This window comes from Sorex fumeus, unplaced genomic scaffold, assembly GCF_029834395.1.
Source record: "Sorex fumeus unplaced genomic scaffold, SorFum_2.1 ptg000002l, whole genome shotgun sequence".
Taxonomy (NCBI): domain Eukaryota; kingdom Metazoa; phylum Chordata; class Mammalia; order Eulipotyphla; family Soricidae; genus Sorex; species Sorex fumeus.
The window spans coordinates 648,949-666,638 of record NW_026606059.1 but is presented as its reverse complement, the minus strand read 5'-3'; the positions used below and the strand labels follow the sequence as shown (position 1 = coordinate 666,638).

Sequence of the window (17,690 nt, the reverse complement as noted above, 5' to 3'; positions counted from 1 at the left end):
TGGGCTGGGGAGCCCCGCTACCAAAGAAAAGGGTCACATTGAGGATCTCGCGAGGAGTAGAGACCAGGCTTGCAGTTGTTTTTATTTTTCTTTTAATGACGGAAAGACGGAAGGCTTTTAAATCTGTGGTATCGGATCGCCTAAACAATACTGCGTGACGGAGGAGAGCTGAGTCCCTATTCCGACACTAATGACTCAGTACCTAATGCCATCATACCCCACAGTCTGGATGAAAAGAAAGCAGTAGAAAGAACCAAGAGCAATCTTTTCTGAAGTGACCTACCTAGGCTAGGGTGTCGTGAGACGGCTTTATCACGGCAAACAAATTCTATGACCATTAAAGGAAGAGCCCCAGTCCTTACATTTTTTAACAACTTAATCATTTAGCATTCTTCAGAGATCTAATCTCACTTATACAAATATGTTTAAAAGAGAAACTTATGCTCTAAATTCTCTAATTTTTGAGATTGATCGGGGAAATAACTCAGCTCTACAGGCTCTTTTGCTGCTTTTGGCTAAATTGATTCGTCCTGTAATCCCCAAACAAGCCAATGAAGAATTCAATAACCATTCCCATTTACATGGTTTTCATTTCCCATTTCCATCTCTCTATATGTATACACATATATATGTTTATAAAACTTTATAAATTATAAATATATGTATTTATAAAGTGAAATTTTGCTATCAGAGTTTGACCCAGGAAAATTTACAATATGAACATTTCTGCTTCACGTATCCAAAAATGACTGAGTAAATTATAATTTACTCCTTGTAAAATGATAATGACTCCATGTGGCACAGAGAAAAAAACAAACCTCCTCTACCAGATTTTAAAAACACTGGTGCAAAAAACTTCTTCAGTGGAATCAATAACATAGTATGTACAGCAGGTAGGGTGCTCTCCTTGCCCAAAGCTGACCTAGGTTTGATCCTCAGGACCCCATATGGTCCACTGAGCCCTGCCCAAGTGATTGCTGAGCACAGTGTCAGGAGTAAGCCCTGAGCACAGTCAGGTGTGGCCCCAAACCAAAATAAAATAAAATAAAAACACTGATGCAAAAATACCTTCCATCTCTTTAAAGGCAACATCCAAGGAAATACGATTTGTGAAGAATGGCCTGTTTTGTTTAATAAGGGAAAATTATCTGTACTTTTGCGTTCCTGGTTTGTTTTCAAGGCTGGATGTGATGAGCATTCAAGGGCTCTGTATTTTGAAAGAAGTCTGCTAGGGGTCAAAGAGATGGCTCACAGTGCTAGGTCACATCCTTTGCACGTGGCAAGTCCAGGTTTGGTCCCAACACAGGCCAGAAGGAGTTCCTGCGCCTGGCTGGGTGTGGTCCCACCCAGAAAAGAAGCCTAAATCATGTCCCATGACAGACTGAGTTCAAATAAACAAAGTCAGTGGTATCATGAGTAAGGAGCGCTGTTTCCATCAGAAACCCTTTCTTCTGCGTAAGAGCCCTGCACACGAACCGGCAGCGCAGGCTGACGCTAACCAGCCACAGCTGGCCCAGTGCTATAAAAAGAACGAATAAAAACACACGCGCGGACGCCCCAGTCCGCTAGCGCCAGTGCGTCAGGGCTGCAGAAAGTCGGCCCCTCCAAACTGTGAATGAACCAGCAGCGCCGGCTCTCTCGAGTTGTTTACTGAACAGTGTGTGCAGGACTCCCTGCGCGGGGAAGAGGGTCACGTGAGCCACCAATGCCCAGAGCCAATTTTCCACACTATCTGGAATTCTGCTCTGGAACAAATAGGGGAAAGAGAAACATTTCAAAAGCAGAGCAAGTCGCCTAAGCACACAGTTGGCGTACTGAGGCTTTGTCATGAAAATGTATCATTACATTTGAGATAAACTGGTGCATGATTCTGTGCTCTGGAACTGAGAAACTGCAAATAACTTATTATAGAAATTATGCTCTGAGATGAGGCAACGTTCTGACAACCTTACTTTAGTGAAGTGAGGCAGTTTTTTGTTTTTTAAACTGAACAAACTTGCTTCGAAAGACGAGGGAGAAGAGGAAATGCGTGTTCGAGAGAGAACACGGCTCCTCCAGAGCAGAAGGCGGCACAGACACGGGGACAGGGACGCAGGGTCGAGTTAACGGAGCGCGCAGGCTGAAGGCAAGCTGGGGTCCACATGGCTGACCCTCAGCTCTAAGACCGCTATCCCCAGACGGCAGGGCTCCACAACTGTCCTGCCTCAGGAAGGGCTACTTTCTGTTGTTTTGCTGGGGGGGGTGGGGGGAGCACCTGGTGTTGCTCTGGAAGAACCCTGGCTCTGTCCTTGGGTCACTGCACTCCTGGAAGGCTTGGGGGACTGTATGAGGTTCCGGAGATCGAACCTGGGTTGGCACTGAGATAGTACAACATTTAGGGTATATGCACCCGACCTGGGTTTAAGCAACCTAGCCGCATAGTACTGCTCTGGCCCCTTAACATTCTGAAACGATCCAGGCACTCCGTTTATTTCAGTCTTGGCCATTTTCATATAGCCACATCTAGCACAAAACGGAGGAGAATGTAACTGTGGGTGGCAGAACACTCAGGTTCTTGATGTCACCAAGCAGCTCTGTCTTAGGGCTGGAGCGATAATGCAGTGAGTAGGGCACTTGCCCTGCCCTAGACTGATATGAATTTGATCCCCAGCACCCCTTAGGGTCCCCCGAGCTTGCCAGGTGGAACATAGAGCCAGGAGTCAGCCCTGAGCACCACTGGGTGTGGGCCCCCAAAACTAAACAAAGAAAACAGAGGATAAAAATCTAGACAGTCTTAGGCATGGTGACAGCTTTTTAGGTACAACATAAAAAACTTCATTGATATTAGACTTCATTAAAATTAACTTTGCTCTGTGAAAAACTTTATCAGGAGCCTAAGACAAGCCAGAAAATGGGAGGAAACATTAGCAAAATACAGTCCTAATAAATTGCTATTATTTGAAAAAAAAAAAAGACAAAATAAGTAACACCCCTTAAAACACACCGACACAAATAATCTGATTTGGAAGTGGGCCAGGCTGTAACTGACACCTTAACAGAGAAAGTTACCAAATACGAGGGTGCAGTGCAGTCAGCAAGTCAACCTGTACCTGCGGGGTGGGTGCTCAGCAGCCTGATGGTGCCTTCAGGCTTCCTGACACCCCAAACTACCACTGGTCTATGGCTGGACCCAACAACTTGGGACCAAGTTTCCTGCGAAATTAAATGGCCAAAAGTTAGGTATGTGGGAGCCACACCCACAAGCCACCTCTGGCTCAGCCATACAAGTTCATTTATCGGCCTTGCTTCAGAGACCCATAAATAAATCTCAAAAGAGATCAAAAGCCACAGTTAATCTCAAACCAAAGCAAGACTGAACAGACCAGGGTAAATTGGGGGGGAGGGGGGAGTTAGCTTGGTGTCCGCCCAAGCAGACCCCTGGCAGCCACTTGCTTTCACAATCCAAAATCACCACCATGCCCCCAGCCAGACTCCACAATTTCAGGACGGACCTCAACAAGATATAATCTGCTGAAAAATCAGGTAAGTGAGTTTTGTGACTGAAATCTCCTGGCTTTCTTGGGGCAGGGTTGGGCTACCTGCCCCCACCTCCCTGTACTTCCGGAAGCCTCAGCAGTCACATTGACAACCCAAGCTGCCACCCTATTTAAAAAGCTACTCCAGCCTTACCTTCCTGATAAAAACACTAAAGGCCCTGAACAAACACAGTGACATCTTAGTACCTGTATTGCAAACCATAATGCACAAAAGGAGAGAGAGAGAGAAAGAAAAACAGTACCTGCCATAGAGGCAGGATGGGGGGGGTGAGCAATGGTGGGAGGGAAAGTAGAAATTTGGTGGTGGAAATGTACACTAGTGGAGGAGTGGGTGCTGGATCACTGTGGGACTGAAACCCAGTTGTAAGGTTTGTATCTCGTTTATCTCATGAATACTGAATTAAAATTCTTTTGAAAAAGATTTCAAATATATGTTTATGAAGAGTGACTGGGATACTGATGGCAAATGTCTAAAGGGAATACTTGAGGAGATTGTTTGTTCTGAAGAGGTAACAATAATTTTTAATAACATTACTTAGCAGCCCTGCCCACCATAATACATAGCTTAGCTATCACACCTCAACAACTAAGCAGCATATTCAACCAAGAATATGCACACGTACGCTCCTACAGAGAAATGACTCATGATAACAAAAGACATTAAAAAAAATCTAAAGACGGGCTGTTGAGATCGTTCAGTGAGCACGGCACTCGCCTTGCATACAGCAGAGGTAGGTTCGAATTCCCAGTATTGCATGTGGTAACACAAGCCAAAAGAGTGTTCCCTGAGTACAGATTCAGGAGTAAGCCCTAAGCACAGCTGATGTGACTGCCACCCCCTTCTCCCCAAAAAACCAATTAAAGTCAGTATATAATAAATAAAATTGTTACAGATGTGACTATTAAGATTGTGAAGTAGAAATAAGGTCTACTGTTTCAGGAGTTAAAAAGCATAACAGGTAAGAGGTATTGTTCAGTTATCAGACTCTTATCTATTCCTGATAATTTTGCAATGCCGAAATGGCATTTATAAGGGAGAAAAAAAAACAGAGTTCTATCTTATTCACCTCTAGAACACTGCCAAAAAGTCACCTCTGGAACAAGAATTACCCTGTACAATAAACTGACTTCAGATGTTTTATGCTACAATGGTGGTGATACTATTTTTTTAATGAAACACGCTCTCCCTGACAGGCAATTTTAGTTGAGGACTAAGAAATTCCCCCACCCATACTTCTAATATAGAAAGAGGTCTGAATAATAAGTAACTTCAAAAGCTACGTAGAAATTTGACTTGCACATTACTCTCTAGTGATTATGTTAAAGTCACGAGTGATTTTGTTTCGGATTTCCTGAAGGGCTAGTGAAGACCTTAAAAACCTTTCTCCACCAGCTTGCTCTGAATGACACAGTTCTGCATTTTGTTAAATTTAGATCATGGTTTCCTTCCTTTTTAGACAATTAGCTTCGTGGGGCTGGAGAGACAGGACAGCAGGAAGGGCATTTGCCTTGCATGAAGACACCTGGGTTCAATTCCGGGCTTCCCGTATGGTCCCCTGAGCACCGCCAGGGGTGATTCCTGAGTGAAGAGCCTGGAAGAACTCCTGAGCAGAGCCAGGTGCCTACTCCCCCCATAAAAAGACTTTTAGCTTCATTTCATGTTAAACATTGTGCCGTACCCTTTCAACATCTACCTGTTACTTCATCTTTCATTGTCTTTTCCTTGTTCTGCCTGCGTTAATCGTAACGAACGGTTTTGAGCTCTTGACTCATTTTCTCCAGGATCCTCTTTTCTTTCTTTCTGAACACCCTCCACCAACACTGCCCTTCCTTATTCCTCTCTGCCACCCCTTGGGGCCCTTCCTATCTTCCTCTTTTCCTGGGTCCACTCTGCAGGAGTGTCCAGCATTCTGTCTTCTACCAAATCTGTGTGAACTGGACTTCACCTCTGAATGAAAACAGTTGCCCTTGCTCTCTCCACCTCAGTGGCTGCACTGGCGGTCTCCTCAGAGCAACCACTGCACCGTGGCCGCTGCTGTGAGGTTGTCCGTCTTTGGGCCTAGCAGCATCACTCCACCTCTCCAGCTACTTCCTCCACCACGGCCTTCCCAGCTACACTTGTGTCCCCTATGTTCAGGGTCCTGCAACAAGACCAGGTCAGAGTCGTGGTCACAATCCTTGGCCGTAGTGGGCTAAAAAAGGAAAACTCAGGTTTTGGGTGTGCTACTTTTAAAATAGGGTCCTTCTGAAGGCACGGACAAGTGCCAGTGTGATTATAGTAACTGACCATTGATTTCAATATACACGTAAACAGCTGTCTACTGCCCTTGTTCGTCACTGTCTTTAATATATATCACACATTACATATATGTGTGTGTATACACAAAGGCCCAGACGTTTATTGTATCACTGTTAGGTCAACGGGTCCTGAAAACACAATGGTACTGTGCGCACAAATCTCCGTCTTTCTTGTCGAGGTGGACACTCTTCCAAAGAACTGCTTTGGAGATTCTGTTCCAGTTTTATGAAGAGCATGGGACTGATTTGGCTTAAACTAATTAGAACTGGGGGCCAAGAAATGAGCATAACAAGGGTGAGCCGACCAAGACTGCCAGCTGGCTGTCCCAAGTGCTTGGGTCTCAAAGCAGCTGCCAAGACAGGGCAGAACAGGTCACTTGTCAGAGGGAAAAAGGGAGGAAGGGGACAGAAAGGTCAAGCCTCACTGTTGTAGACTCAGGTCAGGTTCCACACTGGACTCCCCCACCTGTGCTCCTCTAGCACGGGTGCTCGTGCTAGCATGGGACTGTCCGCGGGCTGTCAGGCTGCCATTATAACTCCCATTATCTTCTCTGTGCTGTCACCTCTGAAAAGCACCTTCCAGCGCTGCAATGTGACGCCGAGGAAAGCACTAGTGTGACTACAGTATTTCTGCACATGAAAGCTAGAGGGTCCAACGGGCAGGGGAGAAGACCCTCAGTGACTTAGGAGACTCTCAGGAGCATGACTTTCAGAGGAGTTAAGAATAGGGAGAAAATTCTGTGCCTTTTTATATGGGGATCCCGGAAATTTTTTTTTCTTTTTTCTTTCTATTTTTTTTTTTTGTTATACCTAGCAATGTACAGAGTTTACTTCCGGCTCTGCACTAAGGAATTGTTCCTGGTGGTGTTCAGGGGTCCATATGAGATGCCAGGGATCAAACCAGTGTTTGGCCGTGTGTAAAGCAAACACCCTACCCACTGTACTACCCGCTCTGGCCCGTGAAATTGTTTTTCATCTTGATGGATAACAGGTGATGGAAAAATCATCAAGGTCAGAAAATGTAAATTTAGAATTGTGGATGAAAATAACAAATCTGGCTATGAATCTGCAAAATTACTCTTGCTATTTTCATTTGGTTATGAAATTTTATTTTCATAATTGCCTTTACTCACGTCATTTAGGTGTTGGCTTTTTTTTTTTTTAGAATTTTTTGCATTCAAGTATATTACTTTGGAACTGGAAATGTGGTTCAGTGCCTTGCATTTGAAGGACCTGGGTCCAAGCTTCAGCCCAACACACACACACACACACACACACACACACACACACACACACACGTATGTTTGAGTGTATTGTTTACTACATTGAGAAAAAAGTGAACATAATCTTATTTTGTTATATTATCAATAATATCAGTAAGAATACATATAAAATATAAGGTAGATTTAAGCATGAAAGGCATCAGATATATGGGTTGGAATTATGAGGTTTAAAGAACATTAATGCTGTTTTCAAATGATCTAAAAGCTCTGAGTCTACTCTGAAACAATGGAAATTTCAGTACGTAGATGAAATGGAACCAATTAAATGATAACTGCTTAAAAAATGGAGCAATAAAATATCTGTCCATTTTCAGCCACCTAGAGAAGGAGAGAAATTATAACCACACAGACACAATCCGGTGGGGCTGGAGACGGAGAACAGCACGGAAGGCTGACTCGCATACAGTCAACTCCGGTTTGATGCGGGCAACCCAAATGGTCTTTTGAGTCCCACCAGGAGTGACCCCTGAGCACAGAGCCAGGAGTAAGCACTCAGCAGAGTGGTGTGCCCATCCCCCCAAAAAATAACCCCAAAACAAAGACAGACCACAATAAGAGCAGTTAAAAAAAGCCTAAAAAATATGCATTTAACTAAAATATATTTAGGGGCATATTTATAGGTACTGACAATACCTCACATAATTTACAATTAAACTACTACTCCTATGAGTATAGTATACATAATTCATGCATCTGAGATAAGTCTGATATATTTATAACTACAGAATCAAGAAACTACCCATTACTAGCTACGAACCAAGAAAATAATAGCTAGTAGGTAGCGGAGCTTACACTGAGACTTGGGCTTGGAAATGTGCCAAACTTCCGGCTTCCTGCCTGTGCCCCGCTGTGGCTGGGATGGTTCTGGGGGCAGCAAAGGCACTACTGGCCATGGGGCCCGAGGGCCACCTGGTGCCAGCACTGAACCTGGGGTCTCACCAAATGAAACAAGTTCTTGACCAATAAGCCGTTGGCCTTCCCCAAATTAATATTTTCCATTCCACCATAGTGACACAGAAACCTATTCCATGGGGGAAAACAGGACAGAGTTCACAGGGAAAATGATATAACAGTGGGTAGTGGAAGGATGTGCAAGGGAGGAGAATGAGAGGAAGGCCAAGGAAAATGACATTGTGAAGGACATCATTCAAGAATTATTCCTCGGGGCTGGAGTGACAGCACAGCGGGTAGGGCATTTGCCTTGCATGAGGCTGACCCGGGTTCGATTCCCAGCATTCCATATGGTCCCCTGAGCACTGCCAGGAGTAATTCCTGAGTGCGTGAGCCAGGAGTAACCCCTGAGCATTGCTGGGTGTAACTCAAAAAGGAAAAAAAAAAGAATTATTTCTCATTTTCTGCCTTGAGATAATTAAGAGAAAAGTACGAAGTCAGAAATGTACTAAATGTACTGAAAAATCTCTTGCTTACATATATAAACACAATAAACAAAAAGAAATAAAACTATAGAACCAATTCTATAACACACAAATACAATGGTAAAAGATCTGTAGATTGAAAACTATATAGCAACTCTGAAAAAATTTAAAATGAAAAAACATCCAATGTTTATAAATTCAAATTCTAAATATTACTAGGATGACAAAACTTCAACTTAAGCTACAGATTCAACACATTCCACATCAAAAACCAACTGGTTCATTGCAAAACTCAAAAAGCTGTTTCATTTGTAAATGTAGAGAATTAAGAGTTGCCAAAACAATTTTGAGAAATAGAAGACTTAAACTCCTTGATTTCCAAATACACTCTAGAGTTAAAGTAACTAAGATCATTGTGTTACTGGCATAAAAACTAATTGATCAGTAGAAGTGAACTAAGAATTTAATAGATTTTATGTATACGGTCTATTAATTTAAATTCCACACCGAAAAAACAGCCACATTTAGCAAGCTGTGCTGGGACAACTGAGGCTTCAGGGACAGGGTCTGTGGAACTGATCTGGGGCGCTGAGTTCGAGGCATCATCCTTCCTAACAAAGTGGTTGTGCCTCACTAGGGGGACATCAAGTCTTTGTCTGAGGGTTTGCGAGGCTGTTGTTGCTAGTTAAGCCTTCTGTGCTAATGTTTTTGTTAGTCGAGGTTGGTTGGCTTCTACGTTACACCCCACCCAACCTGGTGTGCTACTGCTGGGAGGTCAGTGTAGCAGAACTGGAGGAATTCCTCCAGAAAACTCATTAAGCTGAGCAGTCCGGCCAGAGGCATGGAGGAAGCTTTGGTGGGAGCAGCTGCCAGGGCTTTAGTAGGGCAGGAGCTGGCCTATCCCAAAAACATCCCAGGTCTCAGCTGGGATCGCGTATCCAAGAACTTTTTGTGGCTAGCCAATCACTTTCGAGATTCGTCTCTGACTCTCTGGAACAAGGCCAGCAGACAGGTTCCATGGGGCACTGGGTCACAGGCCCCTTTCTTTACCAATGATGACATGTGCCCCATCCTTAGGGTCACTAATCTGAGTTCCAGCTCCTAATGTCCTGCTACGCTACGATAATTTTAGCTCGGATACCACACTCATTACTTCTTTTATTTCTGTTTGGATAAGTTTTTCTACTTATATGGGGGTACGGGGATACCCAACAGTGCTCGGGAGCCATTCCTGGCTTGTTTACTGGGAATAAGCATTCCTGACAGTGCTCAGGGGATGCACGGTGCTGAAACTGAACTTAGGCCTTCAGCATGCAAAGTATGCACAGCAGATCTCTCAGCTGCTTCCCGGACCTTGTATTTTTTGCTTTCTTCTAACTATTGCTTCACGCTCATTGAAGGGCTCTTCCAGTGATCTCTCAGTTCTTTGTGCAGCGACCGCACTGTTGCCTTGAAGTCTTCTCAGGAAGCTTCGTTAGGAAGCTGCTGAAAGTGTGTGAAGCCCTTGTTTGTGCCCATCCGTCAACGCTGCCGAGTTCCTACATATTTTTTCCACCCCACTTGGTGTTATTTGGGGCTAAGAGTTGGCCCGAGCAGTGATCAGGGATTAGCAATGTCAATCTGATGCTTATGGCTTTGAACTGTATGACACTGGATGAGAGCTAGGAATTTTTGGCTGCCAATGCTCTGAAGCTGCCCTAGCACCGAGGTCTAGCTGACCTGGCTGTGGACCAAGGTTCACAGTTGCTGGGGTCTGGCAAGTGATGCAGAGTCAGCGTCTGTCCACTACTGGCAGCAACTGGAGATTGTGAGCATGTGTATCCCAAAATATCTGCTAAAAAATTGATCTCTATAGATAAGAGGGATTTTTGTATTTGTCAGTACCAGTTTGGAAGTGGCTACTCTCAGTTACGGCCTGAAGCAACCAAGCGGACAGTCTGACCAGTTCTGACCTCTTTCCAACTCAGTGAAGTGGGTGCGAAAACAACCTTTTCAAGAGCCTATGTGCTCAATGCCCCACGCCCTTGGGCTGAAGAGAAAGCATGGTGGCCCAACTTCGGGAAACAAGATTTAGCTCTGAGCAAACTAGGCCGCAACCCTGCTGGGTGGAGCTCACCTCTGAGATAGGTAATCCTAGCTGCAGCCTGGGGAAACCACAAACATGTCTGAGCCATGTCAGACCAGCTCTTAACCCCTCTCTGACTTAGGGGGCACAAGCACAAAGCTGAGCTTCTGGAAACTCTCTGCACTCGGTACCCACCTCAACCCAACCCTAGAGTGGCATCTCAAGTCTGGTTTGCAGATCCCTTTGTTTTGTCATGGAGCCACAACTCTTATTTCTGGTTCTGTGCTGAGTACACCTGGTGTGCTCGGGGAACCACTGTGGTTCTGGATATCAAAACCTGTTTGTCTGCAGGCAATGCAAGTGTCCTGCCTGCTGTACCATCTCTCAAGATCCCAAATTTGTTTTTGTTTCACTTTTGGGGGGCCACACCCAGCAGTACTCTGAGCTTACTCCTGGCTCTGTACTTAGGGATCACTCCTGGAAGGACTCAGGGTTAGAGTTAGACAGGGATCAAACCTAGGTTGGCTACATACAAGAATAGCATCTTGCCACAGTCCTGTATCTCTGGTCCCTGCCGACCCCTCTGTTCCTTCAGTGTCTGCTCTACCTCTACCCGAACCCCGGGAAGTGATCCTGAATTCTGAATGGGCCTGCAGTCCTGGGCTCTTCAGACCTCCGTCTGAAGGCTGTGCGCCCAAGGTGCTATCTCTCCTGAGTTCCCACAGAACGCTGTGCTCCGAGTCCACTATCTCTGCAAGACTCACAGAATGCCGTGTTTAGTCCAGTTATTAAGGGTTCCTTGCTTTGACATCACAGAAACACACTTGGAACTTCCCCATTTCAACCATGTTGGCCCTCCACTACTTCATAAGAAAATTTAAAAAAAATGATGACAAAATCAGACTCCTGCCTTACACCACATACAAAATAAACTCAAACAGATCATAAACTAACATGTGAAATAATAAAACTCCTAGAAGAAGATAAAGGAGAAAATTTTCCTAATTTTGAATTGCACTGTAGCACTGTCCTCCCGTTGTTCATCGATTTGCTCGAGCGGGCACCAGTAATGTCTCCATTGTGAGACTTGTTGTTCCTATTTTTGGCATAACTGAATACATCACAGATAGCTTGCTAGGCTTTTCTGTGAGTGCTGAATACTCTTGGTAGCTTGCCAGGCTCCGAGTGGTGGAGGAATCGAACCCGGATTGGCTGCGTGCAAGGCAAATGCCCTATCTGTACGTCCCTAATTTTGAATTACACACAAGTAAGTTTTGGTAAAGGGAAATGTGCTTGATATTTGCATGACTGAGACCTAAACCTGAAAGCTTTGTAACCTTTCCCATGGTGATTCAATAAATAAATTAATTAATTAAAAAAAAAAAAGAAAAAAAAAAAGAAAAGGTAAAGGTAAAGGTAAAGGCCCTCCCGTTGTTCATCAATTTGCTCTACGGGGCCCAGTAACGTCATCTCCATTATGAAACTTGTTACTGTGTTTGGCATATCGAATACATCACAGGTAGCTTGCCAGGCTCTGCCAAGCAGGCGAGATACTCTCTGTGGCTTGCCAGGCTCTCCGAGAGGGGCGGAGGAATCGAACTCGGGTCAGCCATGTTGGCTGCGTGCAAGGCAAACGCCCTACTGCTGTGCTATCGCTCCAGCCCCATTTAAAAAAAAACATAATATAAAGGTAAATTGAACATAATCAAAATTGCCTTTGTCCTTGATAAGACATCAAGGACATGCCATAGAGGCAGGCTGGTGGGGGGGGGGGGGATTGGCAGGAGGGATATGGGGGATATTGGTGTTAGGAAAGTACACTGGCGGATGGATGGGTGTTGGAACATGGTAGGACTGAAACCCAATCATGAAAGCTTTGTAACTGCATCTCACAGTGATTCAATAAGAATAAATGAATGAATGAATGAATGAATGAAAAATAAAATCCTGTTCTCCAAAATTAAAAAAATTAGTAGCCCTGAAGTCTAAACCAGTACTAATCAGGTAGATATATAAAGTCCCAGATAAGGACTTTAAAGCAGAAATGTGGAAGATTATTACGTAACTAAAAAATAAAAAACCACAATGTTACTGGGTCCACTCGAGCAAATCAATGAACAACGGGAGGACAGTGACAGCAGACAAAAACCGCAACAGCCAACAAAATACAAGAGGATATGAGAGAACACACAGAGCAGAAATGACAGAACTAAAGAATTTGGAAGGAGAAACAAAAAAACTCACTAGTAGGCCTCAGTAGCAGAGTAACAGTAGCTGAGTACAAAATTCGTGAGCTCCAAAATAAGCTGCAGAAAACCTCTGGACAACAGCAGAAGATAGAAAAAAAAAAGCCTCAGGATAAATGAGTTGAAAAGGAATAATGTAAGAGTCACAGAAATCCTAGAGATCACAAAAGCAATTTCTATAAAGAAGCACTGGTCAAAGAAATCACTGATGTTGGGAGGATCCTCCCAGGATGGGAGAAGCATGCTGAAAGTAGACTCTAGACCAAACATGATTGCCACTCAATGCCTCTTTTGCAAACCACAACACCCAAAAGGAGAGAGAGAACAAAAGAGAATGCCCTGCCACAGAGGCAGGGTGGGATGGGGGGGATGGGGGGTGGGAGGGATACTGGGATCCGTGGTGGTGGGAAATGGGCACTGGTGGAGGGATGGGTATAACTGTATAATTGTATAATTGTATAATCATTGTATAATTGAAACCCAAGCACAAAAATTTGTAAGTCTACAACTGTACCTTATGGTGTCTCACTAATAAATATTTTTTAAAAATTATCTACTATACAAAAAAAATCACTGAGAAGTCTGCTGAGGTCAAGGGTGCTTGCACCCAGATCAAGAGGTTGGAGGGTGCCCACTCAAAGAGACCCAGAAAAAGACTCCAAGACAAATCCTGATCAAAATTCCAGAAACCATAGCCAAGAAATAGAATATGGAAAGCAGATCAAAATCAATGAAGGGAATTACAAAGGAGCATGCTTACTATTTACAGAAGATCTGGCCCCACAGACAATGATGAAATACATTTAAAAACCTCAATGAAATAAACACTCTCAAGAATACTTTACTCAGTCATTCAGATTTTAAGGATATATAACTTCACAGATTAAAAAAAAAAGCTCGGGAACTTCAGAGACATAAAACCATCTTTGCAAGAAGAACTAAAGGAGCTACTATAAGACAGTGCTGGTGCGGATATGGGGAGAACGGGACTCTCCTTCACTGCTGGTGGGAATGCTGACTGGTCCAGCCTTTTTGGAAAACAATAAGGACATCCCTCAAAGAACTAGAAATTGAGTTCCCATTCGACCCAGCAATACCACTTCTGGGAATATATCCTGGGGACCCAAAAACACACAGCAGAAACACCATCTGCACTCCTATGTTCATTGAAGAACTATTTACAGTAGCCAGAATCTGGAAATAACCTGAGTGCCCAAGAACGGACGAATGGATAAAGAAATTATGGCACTATGTACACAATGGAATACTACGCAGCTGTTAGAAAAATGAAGTTAGGAAACTTACCTAAAAATGGATGGACATGGAGAGTATCATGCTGATTGAAATGAGCCAGAAGAGGGACAGATATTGAATAAGTGCATTCATTTGTGGTATATCACATATATATACATATATAGGAGCAATAGACAGTGGTAGGGCATTTGCCTTGCACGCAGCCAACATGGCCGACCCAAGTTCGATTCCTTTGTCCCTCTCGGAGAGCCCGGCAAGCTACCGAGAGTATCTCACCCACTTGGCAGAGCCTGGCAAGCTACCCGCAATGTATTCGATATGCTAAACACAGTAACAACAAGTCTCATGATGGAGACGTTACTGGGCCCGCTCGAGCAAATCAATAAACAACGGGAGGACCATGATATTCTAACATATATATTAGAAGTCTAATATCCATGGCCAGGGAAAACATGGGCTAGGAGGACTGGTCAATGGTTGGAATCGACCATAAGTGTGTGGAGGGCGGATGGTAGGTAAGATAGTAGAAAAGGGACCAGTACGGCAATAATACATGGAAATGATCACGCCGGACAAGAACTGAGCGTCACAAGTAGGTAAAGGGATATACATGATAACCTTTCAGTATGTATCTGTATTGCAAACCGCAATGCCCAGAAGAGGAGGAAGGGGAGAAAGAGACAGAAACAAAGACAGAGAGGGAGAGACAGATACAGAAAGAGAAGAAAAGTGCCTGCCACAGAGGCAGGCTGATGTGGGGTAGGGATGGGGGAGAGTGATGGGAGGGAAGTTGGGGAGACTGGTGGTGGAAAACGTACGCAGGTGGAGGGATGGGTGTTGGAACACTGCATGACTAAAACCCAATCGTGAACATCTTCGTAAGGGTCTATCTCAGAGTGAGTCAATTTTAAAAAAAATTTTAATTAGATTTTCTGACATCAGGAAATAAGACTTTACTAATCTTGGGAAAGTAATACTGCTAGAGCACTGGAATAGACTAGGACTGACATCAACCAAGTTGCTAAATTAGACAGAATTTGTCAGAGTATTTCACAAAGAATCATCTGGCCTAATTTGGACTGGGAATGGCAAATTTTGTTGCAAATAATTTAACCATAAGAGCGTTACCTCCCCCACCCCCGCCCCCCAGTGGTCTTAATTTGTTCTGACATGGTAATTATCTATCACTTTATAGAAAACATAATGATCAAAGTTATTTTTAGGTCACTGATAGGTTTTGGTGGAAAATGGCAAGAACCAATAATAACCAGAGAGCTAACCTGGAAGACTTTACCGCAGACCTAAGGTTGACTATTACAGTCATCTGTCAAAAGTTCATTATCCCTAGAGTTTAATTAATTCTCCCCATGGCTAGTCCCTTTCACTTCTCCTGCCATGCCAGAACTGACTAGACTCCTAGCAAGATGCTCTCTGGTGCTCAGTTCCGACCTATGAAGTCAAACCAGTATCATCTGGCCTTGTCTTGCGTCATGCCATGTGTGCTACATAACACACACTTTAGACATGTACATTCATTTCATCTGGATTACTAAAGTCTGTTATGATTTTTGAGTTTCATCCCCTGGCCTTCTTTAAATCAACCATGCGAACAGTCTTTTTTTTTTTTTTTTTTTTTTTAAATTGAATCACTGTGGGAAAGGTTACAAAGCTTTCAGGCTTAGGTCTCAGTCATGCAAATATCAAACACATTTCCCTTTACCAATACTTATTTTTTACCATGAAGAACCCCAATAAAACCCCACCCCCCACCCCTCCCCGTCCCTGTGAGGCAGATGAATTCTAGTTAACACTCTATCCGCTTTGATTAGATTCATTGTTTCAATAAAAGATTCACCACTATTATTTAGAGTTTACCCCCCCCCCCCAAATCAGACATGCTGAAAAAGCATTGTGAAGTGATTTGCTTTCTACAGCTGGGTTCAAGAATTAAATGTTGGTTTTGGATTTCTGCTATTTTACCTATTGACCTTGGAAGTATTTCTACTGAAAGTCAGATAGTTAAGAAATTGGTTTCTGTGTTCTGGAGTCGTGGCCGTGCTGGAGAGCCGCTCGTGGGGGGCAACTGGGGCCTCGGTAGGGCGTGAAGGGCGGACTGAAACGCCCCCCTTCCCATGAGGTCCTAGATGCGAACAGTCTTATCTGACCTACCCTGGAGTATAGATCCTGGGGTATAGGGTGCCTTTGGTGAATCAATGACAGAGAGGCACCAGATATTAACTTCCAATTTCTTGTCTTTGCTCAGCAAGTAAACAAGTACCTCCAGGAACAGGAAGAAACTTGAGCACTGAGGTATATGTTGTTTATGATGCTTATAAAAAAAACCCTGATTTTCGGTTTTGTCCACCATCAATGTTAGTTCTTACTGTCTACCTTCAGGAGTACAAGGTCTGTATATGAAACTGCGGACACATCAGTAAGCCCCTCATCATCCAGCTGGTGCAGTAATCCCTTTTCAAAGCCTAACAAGAGGTAAGACCATGAAAAATATAAAGTAATCTTTTGAAAAATATAATGTCTTTATATTATGTATTATATACATTTATATATTTATATTATATATTATATACATTTATATACATTTATATATTATATACAGCGATATCTGTAGTTTTATAGATTAATGAAATCTATACTGGTGTCACATAATTCTACTGAGAATTACCTTAGCATAATTTAAATCATGCTAAGAAATTTTAAACTGAAGTAAAGATTTCATATAAAATTCCAAGAGAAATACTCTCAGTCTCTACCTAAAGGAGACTTTAAAATTCATGGTGCTTTCAAATAAAGTACCATTCAATTGAAGGAGTCACAATTAACAGAAATGTTTCCTGTTGCTCATTTCTAGTGGATTACAAGAACGGAATGATTCCTAGTTGCTCCTTTAATATATGTTTTTTAACTAAGATTTAAAAAAAAACAATGATGAATTGGCACTACCCTCTTAATTTTTATTCCACACATGTAAACTCATCTCACTGCTTTGAGGGCAATTAGGCATAGAAGGAAAGATAATCTTAGAAGATTATGCCAACACTCTGACATAAATGAGACGCTTCAATGATGTGTCTGTGGCTATTTGAAAAAAAAAAAAACCAAAATCATCAATAGTCTAAATCTGACTCATTTTCAGTTGGTATAAGCAAAGCACTCTGAATCATGAGTTTGGCCGATGCCCATGTGGTCATTCATCCTCACCACCTCCAACACAGCATGGCAACGGGAAACTACTGACAGCGAAGTTCAATGCAATTCCACTGAAATCTTAGTTCCCCAGTGCCATTAGTCATATTCTGAGGACTCAGCAACTACATGCGGTCAGTGACGACATCATTCGAGAAAGCAGATATACAGTATTTACATCACTGCAGAAAGTCTGAGCAGGTCGTACTGGTGTGTATTGAAATAGTTTTCCTTGAAGGACACGGATCTATTCACTGTATTTATACACCCAGGTTTTTTCTTTCTTTTTTAAAACATATAAAACTTTCTAAATATTATAGCAGTTGTTTTAGGTGTAGTAACCAATGTCTTGGTTTTTCCAGAATACCAGTATTTCCAATATTTATATTACTCTGAATAAGTGCAAAAGTAAAGTAAAAGTAAAGGCC

General features: G+C 43.1%; 1 protein-coding gene across 1 annotated transcript in view; it reads right to left on the bottom strand.

The window, feature by feature from the left end:
* SPIDR (scaffold protein involved in DNA repair) overlaps positions 1-17,690 on the bottom strand; it is a 344,944-nt gene that overhangs the window by 119,943 nt on the left and 207,311 nt on the right. The gene's annotated exons all lie outside the window — the stretch shown is intronic.